Consider the following 9319-nt stretch of genomic DNA (forward strand, 5'->3'; position numbering starts at 1 on the left):
AAGGAGATCCTTGTGACATCATGGAACCTCTTGGAACAAAGGCTCCATTGTTAACGTCCAGAACCAAGGAGACTATTTTGACATCATGGAACCTCGTGGAACCAAGACTACATTGTTACCATACAGAACCAAGGACATCCTTGTGACATCATGGAACCTCGTGGAACCAAGGCTACATTGCTGCTGTCGAGTACGAAGGAGACCATTGTGACATAATGGTAGCTCGTGGAACCGAGGCTCCATTGTTACTCTCCAGAACCAAGGAGACCATTGTGAGATCATTGAACCTTGTAGAACCAAGGCTCCGTTGTTATCGTCCAGAGCCGTGGAGACACCTGTGACATCATGGAACCTCGTGGAACCAAGGCTTCATTGTTACCCTCCAGAAGAAAGGAGACCCTTGTGACATCCTGGAAACTCGTGGAACCAAGGCTCCATTGTTACCCTCCAGAAGAAAGGAGACCCTTGTGACATCCTGGAACCTCGTGGAACCAAGGCTCCATTCTTAACAGTCAAGAACAAAGCAGACCATTGTGACACCATGGAACCTCGTGGAAGCAAGACTACATTGTTACTGTCCAGAACCGAGGAGACCATTGTGACATCATGGAACATCGTGGAACAAAGGCTCCATTATTATCGTCCGGAACCAAGGAGACCATTGTGACATTTCGAAATTTCGTAGAACCAAAGCTCTATTGTTGCAGTCTGGAACCAAGGAGATCCTTGTGACATCATGGAACCTTGTGGAAGGAAGGCTCCATTGTGGATATCCAGAACCGATAAGAGCATTGTGACATCATGGAACCACGTGGAACACGGCTCCATTTTTACCCTCCAGAACTGAGAAGACCATTGTGAAATCATGGGACCTTGTGGAACCAAGGCTCCTTGTTACCTTCCAGAACCAAGGAGACCATTGTGACATCATGGAACATCGTGGAACCAAGCCTCCATTATTACCCTCCAAAACAAAGGATACGATTGTGACATCATGGAACCTCATGGAACCAAGGCTCCATTGCTACCCCCCAGAACCGAGGAGACCATTGTGACATCATGGAAACTCATTGAAACAGGGCTACATTGTTACCGTCCAGGACCGAGGAGACCCTGATGACATCTTGGAACCTCGTAGCAGCAAGGCTCCATTGTTTCCGTCCAGAACCAAGGAGACTTGTGACATCATGGAACCTCATGGAAGCAAGGCTCCATTGCTATCATCCTGAACCGAGGAGACCATTGTGACATCATGGAACCTCATTGAACCAAGGCTCCATTATTGCAGTCCAGGACCAAGGAGACCATTGTGACATCATGGAACCTTGTGGAACCAAGGCTCCATTTTTACAGTCCAGAACCATGGAGACCCTTCTGACATCATGGAACCTCGTGGAACCCGGGCTCCATTGCTACCCTCCACAACCAAGGAGACCATTGTGAAATCATGGAACTTCATGGAACCAAGGCTCCATTGTTACCGTCCGAAACAAGGGGACCATTGTGACATCATGGAACTTAGTGGAACCAAGGCTCCATTGCTACCATCCAGAACCGAGGAGAACATTGTGGCATCATGGAACCCCTGGGAAGCAAGGCTCCATTCTCAGATACAGAACCGAGGAGACTATTGTGAGATCATGGACCCTCGCGGAACCAAGGCTCCATTGCTACCGTTCAGGTCTGGGGAAACCATTGTGACGTCATGGAACCTTGTGGAACCAGGGCTCCATCGTTACCCTCCAGAACCAAGGAGACCATTGTGACATCATGGAACCTCGTGGAAGCAAGGCTCCATTTTTACCATCGAGAACCAAGGAGACCATTGTGACATCATGGAACCGCATGGAAGCAAGGCACCATTGTTACCCTCGAAAATCAAGGAGGCAATTTTGACATCATGGAACCTCGTGGGACCAAGGCTCCATTGTTACCTTCCAAAACCAAGGAGATCATTTTGTCGTCAAGGAAACTCGTGAAACCCAGGTTCCATTCCTACCGTCCAGAACCAAGGAGACCATTGTGACATCATGGAACCTCATGGGACCAAGGCTCCATTGTTACCCTCCAGAACCAAGGAGACCATTGTGACATCATGGAACCTCGTGGAACCAAGCTTCCATTGCTACCATCCGGAACCAAGGAGACGATTGTGACATCATGGAAACTCGTGGAACCAAGGCTCCATTTTTACCATCCAGAACCGAGGAGACCATTGTGACACCATGGAACCTCGTGGAACCAAGGCTCCATTTTTACCATCCAGAACCGAGGAGAACATTGTGACATCATGGAACCTCGTGGAACCAAGGCTCCATTGCTACCCTCCAATATCTAGGAGACCATTGTGACATCATGGAACCTCGTGGAACCAAGGCTCCATTGTTACCGTCCAGAACCAAGGAGACCATTGTGACATCATGGAACCTCATGGAACCAAGGCTCCATTGTTACCATCCATAAACAAGGAGGTTCTTTTGACATCATGGAACCTCCTGGAACCAAGGCTCCATTGTTAACAGTCCAGAACCAAGGAGACCATTGTGACATCATGGAACCTCGTGGAACCAACGCTTCATTTTTTCCCTGAGAACCGCAGAGACCCTTGTGACATCATGTAACCTTGTGGAACCAAGGCTCCATTGTTACAGTCCGGAACAAAGGAGATCCTTGTGACATCATGGAACCACGTGGAACCAAGACTCCATTGTTACCCTCCAGAACCTAGGAGACTACTGTGAGATCATGGAACCTCGTGGAACCAAGGCTCAGTTGTTACCGTCCAGAACCAATGAGAGCATTGTGACATCATGGAACCTCGTGGAACCAAGGCTCCAGTGTTATGCTCCAATGCCAAGGCGATCCTTGTGACATTTTGGAAACTTGTGTAACTAAGGATTCATTGTTACCGTCCATAACCAAGGAGGCCATTGTGACGTCATGGAACCTCATGGAATGAAGGCTCCATTGTTGCCGTCCAGAACCAAGGAGACCATTGTGACAATCTGGAACCTCGTGGAACCAGGATTCCATTTCTATGCAGTGAAGCTTCGTGGAACCAAGGAACCAATGTGACACAGCAGGGCTGCATGGAATCAATGGTCCACTGAGATAGTGCCGATCCAAGGAGACCATGGTGATGCTGTGGAACCTCATGGAACCAAGGGACCAATGTGACACAGTAGAATCTCTTGGAATCAAAGCAACCGGCTTACGCTATGGAACCTCATGGAGCCAAGGGGCCACTGTGACATTGTGGGGCCTCATTGGAACAAAGGACATGGTTGATAGGACAGAAGCTCCTGGAAACTATGGGACATTGTGACACTGCAGAGCCTCATGGAACCAAGGAGACCCCTGTGACACTGAGAACCTTATGGAAGCAAGCAGCCATTGTCACCCTACAGAACCAAGGAGACCATTGCTGACAGAACAAAACCTCATGGAACTGAGGGGCCCTTGTTATACAGCGAGGCCTCGTGGAACCAAGGGGCCGTTGTGACACTGTGGGGCCCCATGGAACCAAATATTCATGGTGACACAGCAGGGCTGCTTGTAACCAATTGTCCATTGTGATCCTGCAGATCCAAGAGAGCGGGTGACACGATGGCAGTTCATGGAACCAAGGGGCTGCTGTGACACACCAAGGCCTCGTGGAACCAAGGAGAGCATTGTGGCAGTGCAGAACCAAGGAGGCCATTTTAAGAGTACAGAACCAAGGGTCCATTGTTATACAGCAGGGCCTGATGGAACCAAGGGGCCATTGTGAAACTGTGGGGCATAATGGAGTCAAGGACAGCACTGATACTGAAATGTGCTGGATAGAAACCTTCTCACACAGTTCTGAGGATTTGAAAGTAGATATTATTCATTACATACAGCATGGCAGTCATTTGGCTGATCCTACATCCATTTGAGTGCAGTGAACATCGAGTGAAGAATTTTTTGCAGACACACTGATTACATATTCATGAGCTATCCCCACTTCCTTTGACATTATTTGACATAGTTGCACCCCTTATCAGAAGTCTTTATGTGGTTCTTTGGGGTCTGTCTCCAACATCCAGTGTCCTTTTTAGATGGCTGTTCCTCAACTCCTGCTTTTGAGTAAGGGCAATATCATTGTTTTGCATAACTTCTGCTTTGTCAGCCTTGCAGAGCAGATTTGGCATCCTGCTTGTGCTTTGCATGAGTTACATCCTTTATCTGTTTCTCCAAGGTTGTGCTGTTCTGTTCTACTGCCCTCATCAAGTCCCCCCTTTTCTTGAGACTCAGTTCCTTATGGGCACCGGTCTCTCAATATCTCTATTTTGTTTTATAGTGTAGGGCACTATAACACTGAATCGTGATGCAAGCTAAATCCATACAGCAATTATTGTGGTGACCATTATAAACAGATGTTTTAACCAAACCCAGCTGGGTAACCATGAAGGAAATTTGGCCCAGATTTCTTTAAATCCCCAGGAGGTTTCATCTTGAGCTGTGCGTTGAAAGAATTTTTAAACTATAACACTCTGTCCCAAAGTCAGTTCTTTAGCTTTCTGGATGAAGAGAAGAATAGCTGCTACTTCCCTCAGACAGCCCAGCAGCTCTGGCTGACATTGTCTGGTTGCTGTGAAAAGTAGGCACAGCCCTGCTCCACTCCCCAGGAACTGTGACAGCACTCCCCGTGCTGGGTTTTGTCTCTCACATGGAAAAAACAGATCCAATGGGTCCATGGGGTTTGAGAGTCCCAAAACAGGGCCCGCATGAGGGCTCGCTGGAGCTGTGAAAAGGCAGCCCATGCCACACCAGTCCAGACTATAAAGCCCTGCTGAGCTGCCTGAGCTCACACAGAGGCTTTAGCAGCAGCCCATAATTGCTGATGCACAGCTGACATCATCCCACACCCCGAGAAATGCCTCTGACTCTCTCATTGTTCATGGCTGTGGGACTTGCCAAATTGCTTCTTTTCCTTCCTGTCCCAACCTCCTTTGTCCCTGGAGGATTTTGAATCCCAGGTAGGGTTCTGTGCTCTGGACTGTTTGTACTCTGTATCCACTTAGTCCCAGAAAATTCCACAATGCCACAGTCTGATCCCTGAACTGCTGCTGAGTTTCAGTTTCAGAGATGAATGCCATCTCCAGACTGGAACAAGACTCCAAAGAGGGTTCTGATGTTTCCATTCCTCCAGTTCTTTTGCCACTTGGTTTCCATATATCATGGGGGTATTTTTAAACTCCTGTGGTAGAACTGGCCAAGTCAGCCGGGCTCTTCTCACTGTGTTTGGACTGTCCCATTCAGAAGTAAATAGTTCTTGACTTTCACTACTCCAAGAGATACAGAAAAAGCCACTTTCAAATTCTACACTCTCAACCATTTTAATTTTTCACTCTAGGTTGTTAGCAAGGTACAAGGATTTGCTACGGACGGGTGTATATCTTCTACTGTCTCATGTATGGCTCTAGGATCCTGTACCAGCCACTAATCCTCTCCATTTGCCTTCTTAACTGCAAAATAAGGCTATTAAATTTGGATTCATATTCCTTCAACAGGCCTCATTTTATAAATTTTTCTTTTATAAATCTAATCTTTCTTTTCTTTTATAAATCTATCCAAGGGATAATAACCCCTTACAACTTTCTGTTCTCAAAGGGTATTGCTTCTGCCTTACTGGTCCTGCTCAGGGTTTCAATTTGTTTCTCACAGGCTCTGCTTTTCTGGGTCACTGGGGCACCTCTCCAGTCCAGACTAGCAGATTTACTGCATCCTCAAGTGATACAGATGGCAGATGGATCACATCTGAAGATTGGAGTGCAAAAACAGAGGCTTCCACATAATTAGATTTTGGAGTAATAACCTGCATTTTGCCATTTTAATCTTGATTTTAGCATTCAGGCTTTCCAATAAATTGTCCAAGGAGAGGCTTAAGTAAATGGAGTAGATACAAAAACTGGGGAGTCACCCATTGTTTTCCTAATTTAAAATCAATGGGTTGGAAAAATGGCTGAGTTTCATGATTCCCTGTTGCACCAATGATTGTTATAGAATCATTACTCAAGTTTCCTTTTACTGTATTTAGCACAGAGCAACCAGCTCCTGTAGCCACTAAAAATCCTAACTCCTCATTGTCCCAGCTTAGCTGTGACCGGATGTTCTGCTGGGAAAGAATCCTCTGGTCCCCCGCAGTGACCATCGGTGATGGCCACGAGAGGGGAGTTTCGTGTTGTACCTGCGGACAGTCCCTTTTCAAACGCCTCTCTTTCTTACAGTGTGCACATTGATTAACAGCAAGTCTCTTTTCTTCCTTCCTCTGCTCTTCTTTGATGAGCCCTCAGGGGAAAGATGGACTGAATTGTGGAATAACTCACTTTGGGAGAGTGTCCTTTGCAACAGAGCCTTCAACTGCATCAAATGTGGCTTCACTTACAGCTGTTCCGATTGCTTCTGATAATCCGCCTGCCCTGTGGTCTCTGGAGTGTGGAAGCATCCTATGGAATTGGAATTTGCTCCGTTTTACTCAGCTGTGCAGCAGAAGCTGCTACAGGGGGGTCTCTGAAGCAGTCAGAGCCTCCACCCAGGGTGGGGATCACTGCATTTATGCACAAGAATCAACCTGGGCACAGCAGGATCTGCTCATCTCTAGGGCTGCCCCGAGTCCCCACCTGGAGAGCTCCCAAACATTTCAGTCCCACAGTTCATTTTGAAGGTGACTCATTTGTGCTCATTTTAGAGTTGGTTCATTTTGAGGGCTCTTGACTGAACTCGGTCACTTGGTTTCAAGTTGATGGCCTGTCTCAGACCAGGCTCTCCTCTGCTCTGTGTGGACAATGAGATGGGAGAGCCCTTGGGCCACCCAGGGGACCGATGACTTCAGTGCTCTGGTTGCACATGAACAGAGCTTTGTTTCACTGCTTCAGACCCTCCCTCTCCTCTTCTCCCCTGGCATTTTAAATTATCCTATTTTCACTGTCATCTGCTCTGCTCTTCTCCATGTTGAAAAGCAAATCAAAAAACCTGAAAAGGAGAACACCAGTCTTTATTGCATATATTTTTTCTCATACATCTTTTCTTAGCTGTGTATTTTGGTTTCAAAACAGAGTAACTTAATTACTTAAGTAATCAGGGATTTGAGACTTGAAAAGTGAGTTTCATCTACTCCCCTGCAGGCACCCAGGAGAATTTGTTTTCTCGAGGCTCCCTCTGTAGCCAGTGGAGACAATAGAACATTTGGAGGCTGGGTGCTCCCAACTGCCACATAAAACAAAAATTACAAATCTCTTGCTGGCACTTTTCCCTTGCTCTGCACAGGTTCATTTTGCTGCAGACAGGTGACAGCTCAGATTGTGACACTCTGTGTGGATCCATAATAAATTCCAGTCCTCATTTAGAGTACTAAAAATCCAAGTTCTACTTGGTCCCTATTCTGCCCTCCCCATTCCTTTCCTGAAGAGACAGAGAGGAAAAAGCTGTGGAAGAAAGCAGAGGGTTGCAAAAGAGATACTTGGGATTGCTTCTTTTGGAAGCAACAGTTCCTCAGGGACTCCTGGTCCAAAGGCAAATACTGAAAAGTAGAAACAAGGAAGTTCAACGCACAGATTTGGTGTAATTTCAGTGTTTAGTGTTTGTGCTGTAGATGAGAGGTGTTTGGCGCATGGGTGTGACAGATGTTTGCAGTAGGTCTGAGTGAGCTGGGAATTTCCCAGGAATGGGGGGAAATAGCCAATAGCTCCTTAGAATCCTCTGTTCTGGTGAAAGAATTCTTTGGGAGTGTTTGGAGAAGGTAGAAAGAACACAATAAAATCTCTGAGGTCTCTACCTGAAATGGGAAAGAGAACAATCAGGGTGTGAGAATTGTTTGAAGCACAATCTCTGTGCTCTATAGCAAGAGTGCAGGAAAAGAAAGCAGCAGAGAAGGAAGGATAGAAATGTTTGTCCAGACTGTGAAGTGATCCCACTTGGTTTTGCCATGTTCCTGTCTCAGCAGGATGAGCTGGAATTCAGCATGGGACCAGAAAATGAAACAGCAGTTACCGAGTTCATCCTAGAGGGTTTCCCAGAGCTTGATCCGAGACTGCAGCTATTTTTCTCTCGGGTCCTTCTGCTCATGTACCTGACAACAGTGATGGGGAATGCAACCATCATTTTCCTCGTGTGTGTGGATCACCAGCTGCAAAGCCCCATGTACTTTTTCATCAGCAACCTGGCCTTCCTGGAGATCTGCTTTACATCCTCCACAAGCATCAAATTGTTTGTCATGCTGAGCTCTGGTCAGAACACTCTCTCATGAAGGAGCTGTTTTGCCCAAAACTATTTCTATTTTGCCCTGGGCTGCACAGAGTTCATCCTGCTCGTTGTCATGTCCTTTGAGCGCTATGTTGCCATCTGCCAACCTTTGCTCCATGCTGCCATCATGAAGCCTCAGCTCTGTGTCCACCTGGTTGTTGCTGCTTGGGTCCTCAGCTTTGCCCTGCTGAGCTACCGGCTGTTCTTCCTCTCGGAGCTGTCTTTCTGTGGCTCCAAGATCCCCCATTTCCTTTGTGACAACTCCCCCTTGTTCAGACTGTCTTGTTCTGACACCAGCCTGCTTTGGAAAATAGACTCTGTCTTCTTACCGTGTGTCGTGCTGGGTTCCTTATGTTTGACTCTGGCATTTTACACCTGCATCCTTTTCTGTGTTCTGCATCTTCCAGCAGCCTCTGGGAGGAAGAAAGCTTTGACTACGTGTTCTTCCCATCTCATCACCTTCTCCATTGCCTATGGGAGCTGCATTGCTCTCTACACGTGTCCTGCAGAAGATGTTTCCTTGAGGACCAACAGAATTGTAGCTCTGCTCAACACAGTCCTGTACCCATTCTTAAATCCATTCATCTGCAGCCTTCGGAACAAATCTGTGATCCTGGCCCTGAACAAATCCATTGCCAGGGCAAGAACAAAGCTTTTCCCCTAACCATGGTGCATTTCTGGAAAGCCATCCCAAGAATCTGATGTCATCTGTTGCACACTACCAGTGCCTGTGAGTGCAGCCTCCAAACAGGGCTGCCTCAGGAGACTGATGCTCCTGCCGGCTTGTGTCAGGTTAAGAGATAAGAGACTCATCTGCACACACAGACAGGGCACCAACAATGGCAGGAGGAGAAACTCAGTTCATTCTCTGCCCTGGCTGCTCCCAGGCCCATCACTGGAGAGCCCCCAGCTCATTAAGAGCCCATCTCCAAAACAGAGAAGAGCTCAGCGGAACAGTGGCAAGTGGCAATCCAAATTACAGCTCCTGAGCAATGGACACCTTGTCCCAGCTCCTTTCCTGGGACAGCCATCAGCCCTCGTGTCCACCTTTGAA

The 9319-nt window shown here is 47.2% G+C and overlaps 1 pseudogene; it reads left to right on the top strand.

The window, feature by feature from the left end:
- The first annotated feature begins 7984 nt into the window (after positions 1-7984).
- Positions 7985-8953, top strand: LOC128783197 (olfactory receptor 6M1-like; annotated as a pseudogene).
- The last annotated feature ends 366 nt before the right edge of the window (positions 8954-9319 follow it).

This window comes from Vidua chalybeata, unplaced genomic scaffold (assembly GCF_026979565.1).
Source record: "Vidua chalybeata isolate OUT-0048 unplaced genomic scaffold, bVidCha1 merged haplotype W_reject_25, whole genome shotgun sequence".
Taxonomy (NCBI): Eukaryota; Metazoa; Chordata; class Aves; order Passeriformes; family Viduidae; genus Vidua; species Vidua chalybeata.